The sequence below is a fragment of the Bicyclus anynana genome, chromosome 4, assembly GCF_947172395.1.
Source record: "Bicyclus anynana chromosome 4, ilBicAnyn1.1, whole genome shotgun sequence".
Classification (NCBI taxonomy): domain Eukaryota; kingdom Metazoa; phylum Arthropoda; class Insecta; order Lepidoptera; family Nymphalidae; genus Bicyclus; species Bicyclus anynana.
The window spans coordinates 16,056,110-16,070,671 of record NC_069086.1 but is presented as its reverse complement, the minus strand read 5'-3'; the positions used below and the strand labels follow the sequence as shown (position 1 = coordinate 16,070,671).

The following is a 14,562-nucleotide window of genomic DNA, read 5'->3' as shown; positions in this document are numbered from 1 at the left end:
AATTAATATAATAATCAATAATAAACAATTAAAAAATACTCCATCTTATTTCTTTAGTTTTTAAAATATTTAAATAATTACGACGCCATTTTTCTTGAATAATGAAAATTACTGATGCGACGGTTCGTATCGTACTGACAAGAGAACGTATTCGTTTTTGAATTTCATTTGTGACGGGTACGACACCTTCGTGTTCCGTACGCTCCATCTGTATTTTATTAATTATTCTGTGGAATTGAATAGACAAACATTTGCCATTTCAGTGAATCGAATCCCCGGCCTTATATGCAAAAGACTAATCACTGCGCCGTGACGCGTAATTTACGTAGCCACCGACGCAAAAGAAAAGATAATGAAAACCGCCCGCATTGAGCTTTCAAGCTTAATCCCATATTGTACTAAAGTTTCAGGCCACAAATCAAGAGTGGAACATACATATTCAGTTTTACTTGTTGCATGACTACAGAACTTTCAAGTTTCAGGCGTCCTTTCGACTCAGTCGTATTTTGTCGGCAGAACGGAGCGCGCGTGTTCCTTTGCCGGTCCGAAAAAAAAAACATGATGGACATTTATGACGTGAACTCCTATTGATTTGATCGACGAAATAAAATAAAAAAAAAAGTTTCGTGAATTTGAATACAGAGTGTTTTATTTTTTTTGTTGTCGGGAAAACTTTTTAGTGTAAACTTTTGTTGTGACGCGCTGTAATGTTTCTGTGACAGTGTGGTGGATTGTAAATTTTGAATTTGGAAGATTAGAACACCGTTCTGAATTTTTCAACGTAGAGGTATGTACGTTATATTTTGAACATAATGTCATATAAAAGTTTTTGATTTATATTGTTGGCAACATAATTCTATGTTTAAAATTCGTGGTTTTGTTATTATTTATTTGAATAATAATAATTAAAAATCTATAAAATATTTTTTTTTCTAGTTTCACGGCTTGTGGAATCTTTTTGAATAAATCTTATTTTTAGCTGTATTATGTATAAGAAGTGACTAAGTTTTGCTAGGTCCTTTCATCTGGTTTTAAGAATGCTTTCAAAGAAGTTCTCCTATTAAATATTTCATTTTTTTATAACATTTACAGGTAAAAATTCTTTACTTAACAATTTGAAGTCAAAATTTTGAAGTTTATATTTTTACTTACTGGATTGATCACCCATCCACTGATAGACATGGGTGAAGGTTGCTTAACTACGTTACACTCAAGTCGTTAGAATCGTTTTGCGTCATCTTTTGTCATACGCATAGTTTCACCTGCGTTGCGAAAATACGGGGATAAAATAAATAGCCTATGAAATTCACAAATAATGTTGCTTTCTAGTGGTAAATGAATGTTTAAAACCGGTTTAGTAAAACCAGAGATTATCCCTACAATATCACACACTTTCATCATTAACGACTCATATTCGGCTAAATGTTGAGCACGAGTCTCCTCCTCCATGAGAAAAGTTGGAGATGCATGGCTCTGACCGGATCGAACCTACGCCCTCCGACTCGAAGGCACTTTCACTACACCACACACCACCATAAACTTTACCTTCTTTTTATTCTTTACATGTTAGCCCTTGACTACAATCTCACCTGATGGTAAGTGATGATGCAATCTAAGATGGAAACGGACCAACTTGTTAGGAGGAGGATGAAAATTCACACCCCTTTCGGTTTCTACACGACATGGTATCGGAACGCTAAATCGCTTGGCGATACGTCTTTGCCGGTAGGGTGGTAACTAGCCACGGCCGAAGCCTCCCACCAGCCAGACCTGGACCAATTAAGAAAACCTCAATCGACCCAGCCGGGGATCGAACCCAGGACCTCTTGTAAATCCACCGCGCATACCACTGCGCCACTGAGGCCTGCAAATAATATATTAACCTCTATAAAATACTAGCTGACGCCGCGCGGTTTTACCCGCGTGGTTCCCCTTCTGGTAGAAAAACGGGGATAATATATAGTCTATAGCCTTCCTCGATAAATGGGCTATCTAACACTGAAAAATTTTTTTAAATCGGACCAGTAGTTTCTGAGATTAGTGCGTTCAATCAAACAAACAAACAAACTCTTTAGTTTTATATATTAGAATAGATACACCTAGATCTACATATAGATAAAATAACGTATGCACATTTAACTGCTGATTACTCCCGTCGCAACTAAGCCAGATATCCTTTATAATTGCACAGAATGGACGAAGTTACCAACATGATTTATGGCCACGGAAGTAATTTAACGAGCACCGAAATAATGGGAGTCGCTAACGTCTGACATAATGGACCCTATACACTTGACTGAGAACCTCGACGTTGTATAAAAACTAAATGTTTGTCAGCTTAGGCTCATAAAAATAGTAATCATCATCAAGCTAGTTGCAGAGATTTGCTGGTTGGCTCAGGATCGTGATGTTTGCAAGTATCCAGCGTCGGCCTGAAGTAAATTTTAAAATGGAGCGAGATCCAATTATGGCGCCTCTCCTGTTTGCTCCTAATAATATGTAGATACCTATACCAAATTATGAGCATAAAGTAGGAATCAAACGCGAAGATCTCGACCATACTCTGGGGTGAACAATTGAAAATCAGGGGTAGTACCGTGGTTGACAAGGATTATCATTTCGGCGCTCTCTAGGATTTTGCGCCTGCAGCGACTGCTCCGTTCGCCGTATGGTCGGGCCGGCCCTGCAAGTATCTATAAAAGGCCGATGTCCTGGAGTGGACGTCCATCGGCTGATATGATGATGATGATGATTGAAAAATACTCAGAGAAGAATTTACAATGGCATCGTGGCCCTTAAAGGCAACCCTGTGTCTTACTCATAAGTCTTGTGTAATTAGTCTTTATAAATAACTAGCAGACGCCGCGCGGTTTCACCCACATGACTCCCGTTCACGTAGGAATACGGGATAAAATATAGCCTATAGCACTCATGGACCTTCAAACAAACAAGCTGCACTGCAACAGCAAACAAATAAACAATAAAATCTTATAGATAACATAAAAGATGTAAAATAACACAGAAAGCGCTAAAATATTTAAAGGAAGATTATATTATATTAATTAGCGGATGCCCGTGACTTCGCCCGCCTTTAGACCTCCTTAATTCGGCCCTGTCACAAAATCTGTTCTTAGCGGACATCTAATATATATAAACTCAAACCTCCCTGAGAAATTTCATCTTTGTATGTCAAGCGATTTTTGAGATTTCGTGATGAATGACCTTTCGCATTTATATGTTAAGATTATTATCATACTATAACATAACATCATACCATAAGTTTATACGGTAGGCGACTATGGAGTTAAAGCCATGGTGGCTATGGGATGTTGTAGGTTTCAAGGGTCCAAATTCTCAATTGCTTGTCAATTGTACTATCTTAAAATACATTGCTGCTAAACATTCGATGAAATGTAGTAGTAATAATAGTAATAGTAAGTTAATAAATAAAATAGAAAAAGGTGTTAATGGGTTTACTGTTTTTATAGTAAGCTACGTAATCACTGTTTAATGTCAAACGTCATTGATAATTACAAGTACATTGTCTACTGCCGCGTCGTCTCATAACAAGTGTTAATAAAGTTATGCAATAATTACAAGGTCGATTATAATTTAGGTAAATACTTCGTGTCTGGCAGTGATCTCTTATAGTGATATTATGTGTTTCCTTGTCCACTGTGTTTCTTTTAACTTTTACGACACTAATGCCATACACTGGAAGAGAGTGATTACCACAATACAGAGAATTCCACTGTGGAGATCACAGACAAAATATTTTCATGCATTTACTTGTGAATCAATAAACAATTTATTTAATTATTGGTATTAAAGATATAAAAATAAATATTACTATACATATTTTATTATGGTCTTATACGTTCGCTAACTATAGAATTATGCTCGAGGGTTCTCTCCGCTGAATCAGAAAAGAGATCAAAGCACAGCAATCAAATGAGCAGAAAAATCAGAGTTAGCTCAACGAATCGAAGAAGTGGCAATGGATGGAGCACATATTTACCTTACCATCAGGTGAGATTGTAGTCAAGGGCTAACTTGTATTAAAAAAAAAAAAAAAATATTTCGAAGAGCCGATGGACGTTGGGGTCTCAAGGTCTCAAGGAAATAGTGACTCTACACTGTTAAACGCAGTGTAATGGACGGGCAACCAGCAGAATAGCGTGAACTTCCACTGCACGGGGCAGACTGGAGATCCACCGATGGGGCTTCACTAAAAAATTGCTTAAATGGTCCTGATTTACAACGTAGAACTTACTTCTTCAGAAGGAGCACATACCTATGAGAAGCTGTGATCAAGTGAACAAACCCGAAACTTGACCATAAGCCTTTGGACTTTAAAGAGTCATATATAGTGCTGGAGATACGTGATAGCCTAGTGGATATGAACTCTCCCTCTAATTCCAGAGGGTGGTGGGTTCGAATCTGGTCCGGGGCATGCACCTCCAACTTTTCAGTTGTGTGCATTTGAAAAAAAATAAATATTACGTGTCTCAAACGGTGACGGAAAACATCATGAGGAAACCTGCATACCAGAGATTTTTCTTAGTTATGCGTGTATGAAGTCTGCCAATCCGCATTGGGCCAGCGTGGTGGTCTATTGGCCTAACCGCTCTCATTCTGAGAAGAGACTCGAGCTCAGCAGTGAGCCGAATATGGGTTGATAACAACAACAACAATTTATATGCTAGGTTATGCGTAATGAGTTTTATGAGGCGTTTGAAGTTTCCAATGTTTTTTTTCAATTGAAACTTGTTTTCGAATTTTCGAAAACAAGTCCTGTTTTCGAATGCTGTCCAGAGCAATTGCTCCCTTGCTCCCTTGCTACGCCACTATGACATCACCGGGTCGCAAGGCTGGTTCGCAATTCTATAATTGGTACTTCCAAACACCTCTATAGGTGTTTGGAAGCCCTCACAGTAGGTTTATGTACAGCAATGGACATATATCGGCTGACGATCATGATGCTGATGATAAAACTAAAAGACACTCACAAATGGCGAGACTTGACGTCATATGTACACTCTCCCTTATTCGCGCTAACTCGTAATTTCGTATGCAGACAACGTTTGCTTGTAATTTTTAGTCTCGCGTCCCGTAATTTAAACCTAAATAGGAAAAGTTGTAGCTGGCTGCGGTTTAAGGGGAGATATAAATCCTCCTTACTCAAATAGGGCTTACCCTATATCGGTGGCTTTTGTTACGAACGTATGTAATTTGTTCACATTATGTATGTATGCGAGATGAGTGAAACTGCCCGTATTTCTTAGACGGTATGTTTCAACTACAGTAGATATGACCTCTGCCTTCGATTCCGGAGGGTGTGGGTTTGAATTCGGTCCGGGTATGCACCTCCAACTTTACAGTTGTGTGCATTTTAAGAAATTAAATATCACGTGTCTCAAATGGCGGAGGAAAAACATCGTGAGGAAAATCTGCATACCAGAGATTTGTTTTTGATTATCTGCGTGTGTGCAGTCTGCTAATCCGCATTGAGTCTCCTCTCAGAATGAGTGGGGTTGGGCTAATAGTCCACCACGCTGGCCCAATGCGGATTGGCAGACTTCACACACGCAGTGAATTAAAAACAAATCTCCGGTTTGCAGGTTTTACTCACGATGTTTTTCCTCCATCGTTCGAGACACGTGATATTTCATTTCTCAAAATGCACACAACTGAAAAGTTGCGTGCCCCGGACCGGATTCGAACAAACACCCTCCGGAATTGAGTAGATATAGCCATTTCCAAGCAAATTGGAGTTTTTTTACCAAAAAGTAGCGGTTTGTTATTCAGGTTCGGTTTACTCGGCAAACATTTGGTAATCGAACGCAAGCGGATATTACCTACAGCTGCGGATTCAAAATATTTGTTCGGCTTTCAATTTTACTTTGATATACGAGTAGGTAGGTATCATGAATAGAAACCTCAAAATTATAGTGGAATATATTCCTTTCGGATGGTGTTTTGTAATTCATGATATTTGTTGGTTTTCCTTCTTTTGATTGGTGTTTGTAAAGTAAATTGCTTTTGTATTAATATAAGTACCAGAACCTAGCGGTTTCACCCACGTTTACGTGTACGTTTTTACAATAATTATAAAATCCCAGCGGATGTCGCTATTTCGAGATCTAGACCAGACAAGCGAATAGTACTTGTAGAGCTTACTGTGCCGTGGGAGACTAACATTCCGAAGGACCACAGTATAAAAGTGAATAAATATTATGACCTAACAAATGAACTAACTAAAAATGGCTATGTAGTTAGTCTGTACGCCGTAGAAGTAGGTGCGAGAGGATTACCAGCAAAATCTCTCTATAACTTGCTTAAAGACCTTGGCCTCTCTAGAAGTGCAGCTACTTCTATATTAGAACGAGTATCCAAAGCTGCTCTAATAGGATCTTATCAAATTTGGCTAGGCAGGGAGAACAACACGAGCAGAGAACGGTGTTGATCGATCGTCAAGGAATTCCTTAACCCTACATCCTGTAGTCACAAGTTCAGGACTCTGCTCGGAGTTTTTCTCTCTACCACGCGATGGACCCGGCACCCGCGCGGTGAATCCATGGAATGCTAAGATATTCGTCTCTCTTTTATTTAATATTATAATATTTTTTAAATATCATTAATATTATTATTTTATAATTTTTTAAGATTTACAAATGACACAGACAAGAAACATGATTGAAGACATAGACAGAGAATATAGACAAAACGTTCAGGTATCAACATTTATGATAATTTGCCCTAAATTCAGTCGTCACCAATTTTCCTACGTTTTATTAACCGACTTCAAAAAAAAGGAGTTTCTCAGTTAGACGCGTATGTTTTTTTTGGAGTTTACTCCTTAAGAATTGATTTTTCATATATATCTCCCGGTATGAAAAAAATAGGGGCAGTAAAATCATAACAGCTGAAATACGTCTTTGAAGTCGGTTCCATTTTCATGTCAAAAATCGTATTTTTTAAAAATTATCAAATCGTAGCAAAAGCTGGTTATTGCATTATTGAGCTAAAAGGACTATTTATTGAATAACATACATACAATAAACACTCGAAAAACTATAATCTTCCTTTGACAGTTAGGTGAAGAATCATGCATGATGCAACACCAAAAATTATTTGACGAGACATAGATTATTCAATATTTACAGTTACATAATGAAAATGGATTAGAAGAGGTCCTCTGAGAGTCGATAAAAGCAATTAATCTTTTTTTTGTATATATGTACAATATACACAATGTCGAGGCTTAATTAAATTTTTCAATTAATTAATGCTCGTAAATCCGTCGTTGCGAACAGGACAAAGGGGTGTTTAAATATCGCCATTAATTAAAACACGCTCTGAACACTGTTAACAGCAAAAACATTTGTTTCATTAACCAACGAAAAGCACAGATATCCTTTGTAGTGGTAATCCTTTATAACAATGCCAATGCCAATAATAATCCCCGTGGCAGGGATGGACATGCCAATGAAAAAGTTAATGCATTATAATCCCTCATTTATTTATTTGTATATTTTAACAATGTTAATAAAATACAATACACATTATAAAATCATTATAAATACAATTCAACCCTCCCACTGCGGGATATTTGAGTGCTCAAACAACCGGTGGTCAGGGCTCCAGAGTGTGGAACCTCCTCACAATACGCACCGTCTCAATGCCTTCTGTATCTGACCCTTGATCCCGCAGTTAAGCGAAAGCTTCTTAAGGTGTTGGTCGAAGCTTTTCGCTGTAAGACCATTGACTGAAACGACTAACGGAACAACAAATAGTTGACTCAACATTCTACATGGCGGTAATCTCGTGAGCAAAGACTAAGTATTTTGTTATTTAAAATTCTTTTATAGTTACTTAGAACCTGTGTAGCTAATTTTATGAGGACTCTACGTTTGTCAATCAGTACCTACTACGATAGGTTCCGTATTATGTCGTATAGAAACCGAAACGGGATTTTGATTATCCTCCTGAGTTAGCCCGCTTCCATCTTAGATTGCATTAACACTTGCCATCAGGTGAGATTGTAGCCATGAGCTGACAAACATTCGTCTTTTTTTAAATACAATCAGATGTGTTTCATCTCTAGTCTATACTTCTGTACCTACTAATGTTATAAAGACGAAATATTTGATTGTTTGTTTGTAAGTTTTGAATAGCCTTGGAACTACTGAACCGATTTGAAAAATTCTTTCACTGTTAAAAGCTACACTATCCCAGAGTGCTATAGGCTATATTTCATCCTCGTGTTCCTACGGGAACGGGAACTGGTCTGCTAGTATATTAAAAACTAATATTATATAGAAGTTTGTGAAGTTGTAAGGGGTAATTTCTGGATCTACCGAACTGATTTTGAAAATTCTTTTTTTACTAGAAAGCCACGTTATTTGAGTTTCACAGGCTTTATTTTATCCCCGTATTCTCACGGGAACGGGAACTACGTGAGCTTGTATTAAATAAAGCCAAGAAGGGTTTAAATATTATACGCACGGCGTAGAACCGTGATACTCATTTAAAAGCCAAGTTATATGGATGCTGGAACTTTCCTCTTTATAGCTCCTTTGCGGCTAAGTACCTACATTAGGTGTTTAACTCTTACACGTGTGTGCTATTATACAAAAACACTTACATCAAGGTTGTATGTATTATTTCTAGCAGTAGTTGCGTGTATGTATCAAAAGAAAGATCTTGGCAAGCACATTACGAATATGTACATACATCATATTGTTTGTGTCAAAATATATCTTTAAATTGCGGTAGTACGTACAGTTCGTCCGTCGTATCATTAACCTATATCAGAAGGCAACGATATAGATATTGCACGGCTAGTGTGACTGATTGGACAGACAGACAAACATTTCTAAAAAGCTCGATTATGTATTAATATCGTGTAAATATCTGTAAGCTATATCTGTGATGGCTTACGGATCCGAGACCTGGTCGCTAACTGCGGCCCTCTTATAAAGGCTCAAAGTCATTCAGCGGGCGATCGAGCGAGCATTTGGGGTTTCTCTGCGTGATCGAATCAGAAATGAGGAGATCCGCAGAAGAACCAAAGTCACTGATATAGCTCGGCGAATCGCGAAGCTGAAGTGGCAATGGGCGGGCCACATAGTTCGAAGAGCCGATGGACGTTGGGGTCCCAAGGGGCTGGAATGGCGACCCCGCACCGGAAAGCGCAGGTCGACCCCCATTAGGTGGATCGAGGTTATCAAGCGGGTTGCAGGGAGCCGCTGGATGCTCGCGGCTCGAGACCGTTTTGTTTGGAAGTCCATTCAAGAGGCCTATGTCCAGCAGTGGACGTCTGAATGATGATGATGATGATGATCTATAAGCACTGGAAAACCAGTTATAATCACAAACAGACATTTCAATTTTATTTATGAATGTTCAACAAATATGATGATAAACCAATCATACAACATGAATATGAAAGCAATTACTTGTGGAAACATAGTTTATTGCGATCAGTTATGATCGAGTATTCATGTCGTGTTTCAGGAGAGCTTTACCTACGGGTGAGCTTTATACATACTAATAACGATCTCTTCTATTACCTTTGTGTAAGGGCCCGTGCACATTACGATTTTTAACGCGCCATTGACGCGCGTTTTAGAAACATGCGTCGACGGCGCGCTATTTGTCTTCATTTCATTTAGTCGCATAGCAAACAACAAAAAGTATTTAAACAAATAATACCTAAACATTGTCTACAATATTTAGGTATTAGATGTGTGTTCGGGAAATGTAAAAACTATATTTACTTAAGTATATAATGTAAGTAACCACAAAGTTTTGCATGTCTGCGCTCAGTGGAATCGCTAAACTCTGATCACACACAAAAATTTGCATGTGTAAGCTAAGTTCGCAGCTAGTTCGGATCACTTTTTGCAGTGATTTTGTAGGCACATAACTTATCTAATAGTATAAAATCGTTACTGATAATATTAAATGAACGAATTTTTTATAAATTTTTTAATAGTGTTTTGTATTTTATTTATATTATATATTTGTATTGTTAAAAATTTTAAAAAAAGAAGTAATAAATAAATGAGAGTTAAAAACCAATGAACGAAATGCTAAGCCTAACTACTGTGAAAAAGCGAAATAGAAAAACAAATTGCTTTTCAATGTCCTATAAAATCAAATAAAGCCGATGGTCGGTATAAAGGCATATAAGAGCGGGGGCACACGATGCGTTGCGACGCCGCATCGCAAAGATTTCACTTGAAAGTATTTAAACCTTAATTTTATCAAATTTGTAATGAAAAAAATTTATAAAAAGAAACGATTCTTTTGACGAAACAGCCAAATATCGATCAGTAATCGAATATTTTATGTATTTATTCTGTGGATAGTCTAAGCAATGTGATTGTTAGTCTGTGTAAAAATTACGCGTGTGTGTATTGCGAGTCAAATTTATAGTTGTGTGTAGTGTATGGACATAGAATATTTTTAATGGTGTTAAATATTTTCGATGTGTGAGTTTAACTCGTCCCCCTCAAAAACGACAGACAATTTTGTTCGTGAATTTGAGTGCAATGCATCTCCATTTTCTAATTCCTCTATGCATGCCACAGATATTTCTATGTAAGACGACGCGGCGCACCGCTCCGGCGCCGCACCGCAGCCGCAACTTACCGTGTGCCCCCGCTCTAAAGGTGTACGAACTTTAGAAGAGTCAAACTTCACAGGAGACGGAGAAAGCTTGTCATGTTTAACATTTTAAATATTTAAGGATAAATAAGTAAATGTCTACAGATGTTTTGGCTCGCCGACGAAAATTTAAAATGAAACCTCTTAGCAAACTTGTTTTGAGAAAATATAAAGGAAATTTTCTTTGAAATTGTGTTAAATATGATCTCACTTATACATCTGGAGATACGCCAAAGTATGTTTTACTTTAGCTATAACTACGTGAAATACGATCTGGCCATCTAAAGTTATTGCATTTTATATAGTTACAGCGATGTGACATCGCTCAATTCCATGGTAACTTCGTTGTTAGTTAGAAATTAAGTTCCAATTCTAATAAAACTTGTTATAGGCGGATATTACCTATACCGCATTCTGATGAAACTGCCTTAATACTGTAATGCAAGGTTTCTCAAAGTAGGGTACGCGAATATTTCATAGGGTACATTCCACGGTAGGGGGTTCGCGACAAGATTAACGTATTTGTGGCTTGATAACTAATATCAAGTCAGAATAAAGGTTAAAATTGTCCAAAGTTACTCCTAACATCGAATCGACAAGAAACCAGCACACCCATAACATTAATATTGCCAAGACATTTCTTTTGGCACTTTATGTGCTACCTTTTATTTAAATAAAAATCTTATTTTGTTTAACAGTCAAATTGATTTTTTTCTTGGGGGGGGGAGGGAGGTTCCATTCATCATCATCATCATATCAGTCGATGGACGTCCACTGCAGGACATAGGCCTTTTGTAGGGACTTCCAAACATCACGATACTGAGCCACCTGCATCCAGCGAATCCCTGCGACCCGCTTGATGTCGTCAGTCCACCTGGTGGGGGGTCGGCCAACACTGCGCTTAGTAGTGCGGGGTCGCCATTCCAGCACTTTGGGACCCCAACGTCCATCGGCTCTTCGCACTATGTGCCCGGCCCATTGCCACTTCAGCTTCGCAACTCGTTGAGCTATGTCGGTGACTTTGGTTCTTCTGCGTTCCATTAGTTAAACCTAAAACCCTGATGACCCTTTTGTAACACGAAGTAAGAAATGTTTGCTGTCCTACAGAAATGTATTAACGTACCAAACTATTTAATATTTATATTATTGGGTACTTTACTGTAGATTTATTGTTTATCTAATTAATTACCTACATATTTATCTGTATACTTTAAATGGGTTTATAATGAAATAAAGACATAAAAAAATTACACCGACGAGTATAATAGCGAAAACAGATCCCTGACCTTTGAAAGCTAAACTTACAGAATACATATTTCATTAATCATGTTACATAGAGTTGGCAAACACTCAGGAGATCAAAATGTCAAGAAAGAGGCGGTAGAACCTCCGAGATAGAACCTTGAACTTACGGACACCCACATACTGTTTGTAAAACCGTAATTTTCAGCTTTTTTCACGGCGTAAGCCTAAACGGCTAACGGCCCACGAATTTCCAATTTAGGAGTTAGAGCCGTTATCTTCTGATGAATGTCAGTTTGCATATTCACAGTCTTTGTTACATCATCATTATCAACCCATGTTCGGCTCACTGCTGAGCTCGAGTCTCCCCTCAAAATGAGAGGGGTTAGGCCAATAGTCCACCACGCTGGACCCAATGCGGATTGGCAGAATTAAGAAAATTCTCTGATATGCAGGTTTCCTCTCGATGTTTTCATCTAGCACATGTGCGTAATGAAATACATTACGATATTGAAATTGGTGAAATAAGCGATACTTTACGAGCAAATGTGTTATAAAACAACTAATTTTATTGAACGAGTAGTTAGAAATGACAATAAAATCATTAATTAAATATTTTTTATAAATATAAATGAGCCATCCTCGTAAACTTGACGTTTAACCATCTGACCTACCGAAAGGTATGTAAGAATGTTGTTCTAACATTGGCAGATAAAATAAAAGTCATCTTTGTAAATCTTAATGACCCATGTTCAGCTTCAGCGAGTCAAAGGCTCCAAGTAACAACCTTACTAACGAGTGCTTATAGTCGTACGAGCGCTCAAACGCCCACCTGTGACAGTTACAACATCAGACATTCTCTCTCAAAGAAAACATTTCTATTTCCAACTGCATGTCAACCTTAGCTTGAACGCCAGTGATCTTTGTAAGTTTTAATGACACTACGAGTATACCTAGCGGACGCCCACACTGTTTTCCGTTAGATTATAAAACTTATGTTACTCCATAATAATGTAGCTCTCCATTGGTCAAAGTGTTTTCTTGAATCCGTGTACTGGTTTAACCGTAAAAACTGGTTTAAACTTAAGCATGGATGTTCCGAATTTTTATCCTGGAATAATCCATGGTTTCCCGAGGGATTTGTGAAAAATAAATTCCACGCGGACGAAGTCGCAAGCTTCCGCTAGTTAAAAATAAACATTCACTCTTATTCTCTCTTAAAGAAACTGTTGCTATTTCTATTCTAGCTCGATGTCAACGATCTTAAACAACAGTATTTTTTGTAAACTTTAATGGCTCGTCTAATAAAGCTCAATGTCTCAAAGTCTCAGTAACGAGTAACGACTCGCGTATCTCGTTTCTGCGGCGTGCAACTTCGGAGCGGGGAAGTTATAATCTGTCTTCTCGAAGGATCTTTCAAACTCATGCAAAGTGAAAGCGGATTATTGCCTCTTTTCTGTGTAATAAAGCCTTCGTTGTGTGATGGATGTTGTGGCGTACTGTTCTTGTTTACTTTCATACATATAATGCTATGTACAATGCAATTATTCAACGGCCTCCGTAGCGCTGTGGTGTGTGCGGTGGATTTACAAGACGGAGGTCCTGGGTTTGATCACTGACTAGGTGATTGAAGTTTCTGTGTTGAGGTGAGTCAGTGAATTCAGTGAGTGTGTGAATTATCGTCCGGTTAGTATTGCATTGTTAGTTACTTGGCCGGGATGCAACATGAGCGGAGAAGCGGGGTATTGGTTTACCTTAAAAGAACTCTTTAACCCTACTACTAGCGGTTGCCAGTCCGCGATTTCGCTCAAACTCCCTACCAAATGAAAGTTTATTCTCGTTTACATCTGATAGTATCAGCCCTATACTTGATCAACAGTGTAGTTAGAGGGTAGAACTGTAGAAGTTAAGTGATCATTGATAGTGTTATTCTGTGTATTTGCCATCCCTGACGTAAAGTGTAAAACCTAGTCGATAATCAGAAGTGAAATTTTGTCATGTCCACGAAAAATATACATACTCGTAGATACTAGCGCATGCTCGGTTCCATTCGCGTAAAATTGTGATTTTCACAAATCCCGCGGGAAACAAGGATTTTTTCCGGATCAAAAGTAGCTTATGCGTTAATCCCGGTTACACTCTATCGCTATTTGAAATTTCAGCCAAATCAGTACAGTAGTTGCTGCGTGAAGCTGTAACAAACATACAAATGTACACACAAACTTTCAATATAATATTAAAGTGATGTGAAGTACCGTAATAGCCCAGTGGATATGACTTCTACCTCCGATTCCGGATAGTGTGGGTTCGAATCCGGTCCGGGGCATGCACCTCCAACTTTTCAGTTGTGTGCATTTTAAGAAATTAAACATCACGTGTCTCAATCGGTGAAGGAAAACATAGTGAGGAAACCTGCATACCAGAGAATTATCTTAATTCTCTGCGTGTGTGAAGTCTGCCAATCCGTATTGGGCCAGCGTGGTGGTCTATTGGCCTTACCCCTCTCATTCTGAGAGGAGACTCGAGCTCGGCAGTGAACCGAATATGGGTTGATGATGATGTGAAGTATGTGAGACTTTGTCTTTCAATATTAAATGAGTTGGTAGTATGGTAACCTTGTCCACAGGTTATGCTCCGGACAGATGG

At 38.2% G+C, this 14,562-nt stretch overlaps 1 protein-coding gene across 1 annotated transcript in view; it reads left to right on the top strand.

The window, feature by feature from the left end:
• Positions 1–519: 519 nt before the first annotated feature.
• Positions 520–14,562, top strand: part of LOC112053415 (arrestin homolog) — a 90,093-nt gene continuing 76,050 nt past the window's right edge. The window contains exon 1 of the mRNA XM_052881197.1: positions 520–787. The gene's annotated coding sequence lies outside the window, so the exon portion shown is untranslated. The remainder of the gene's footprint in view (positions 788–14,562) is intronic.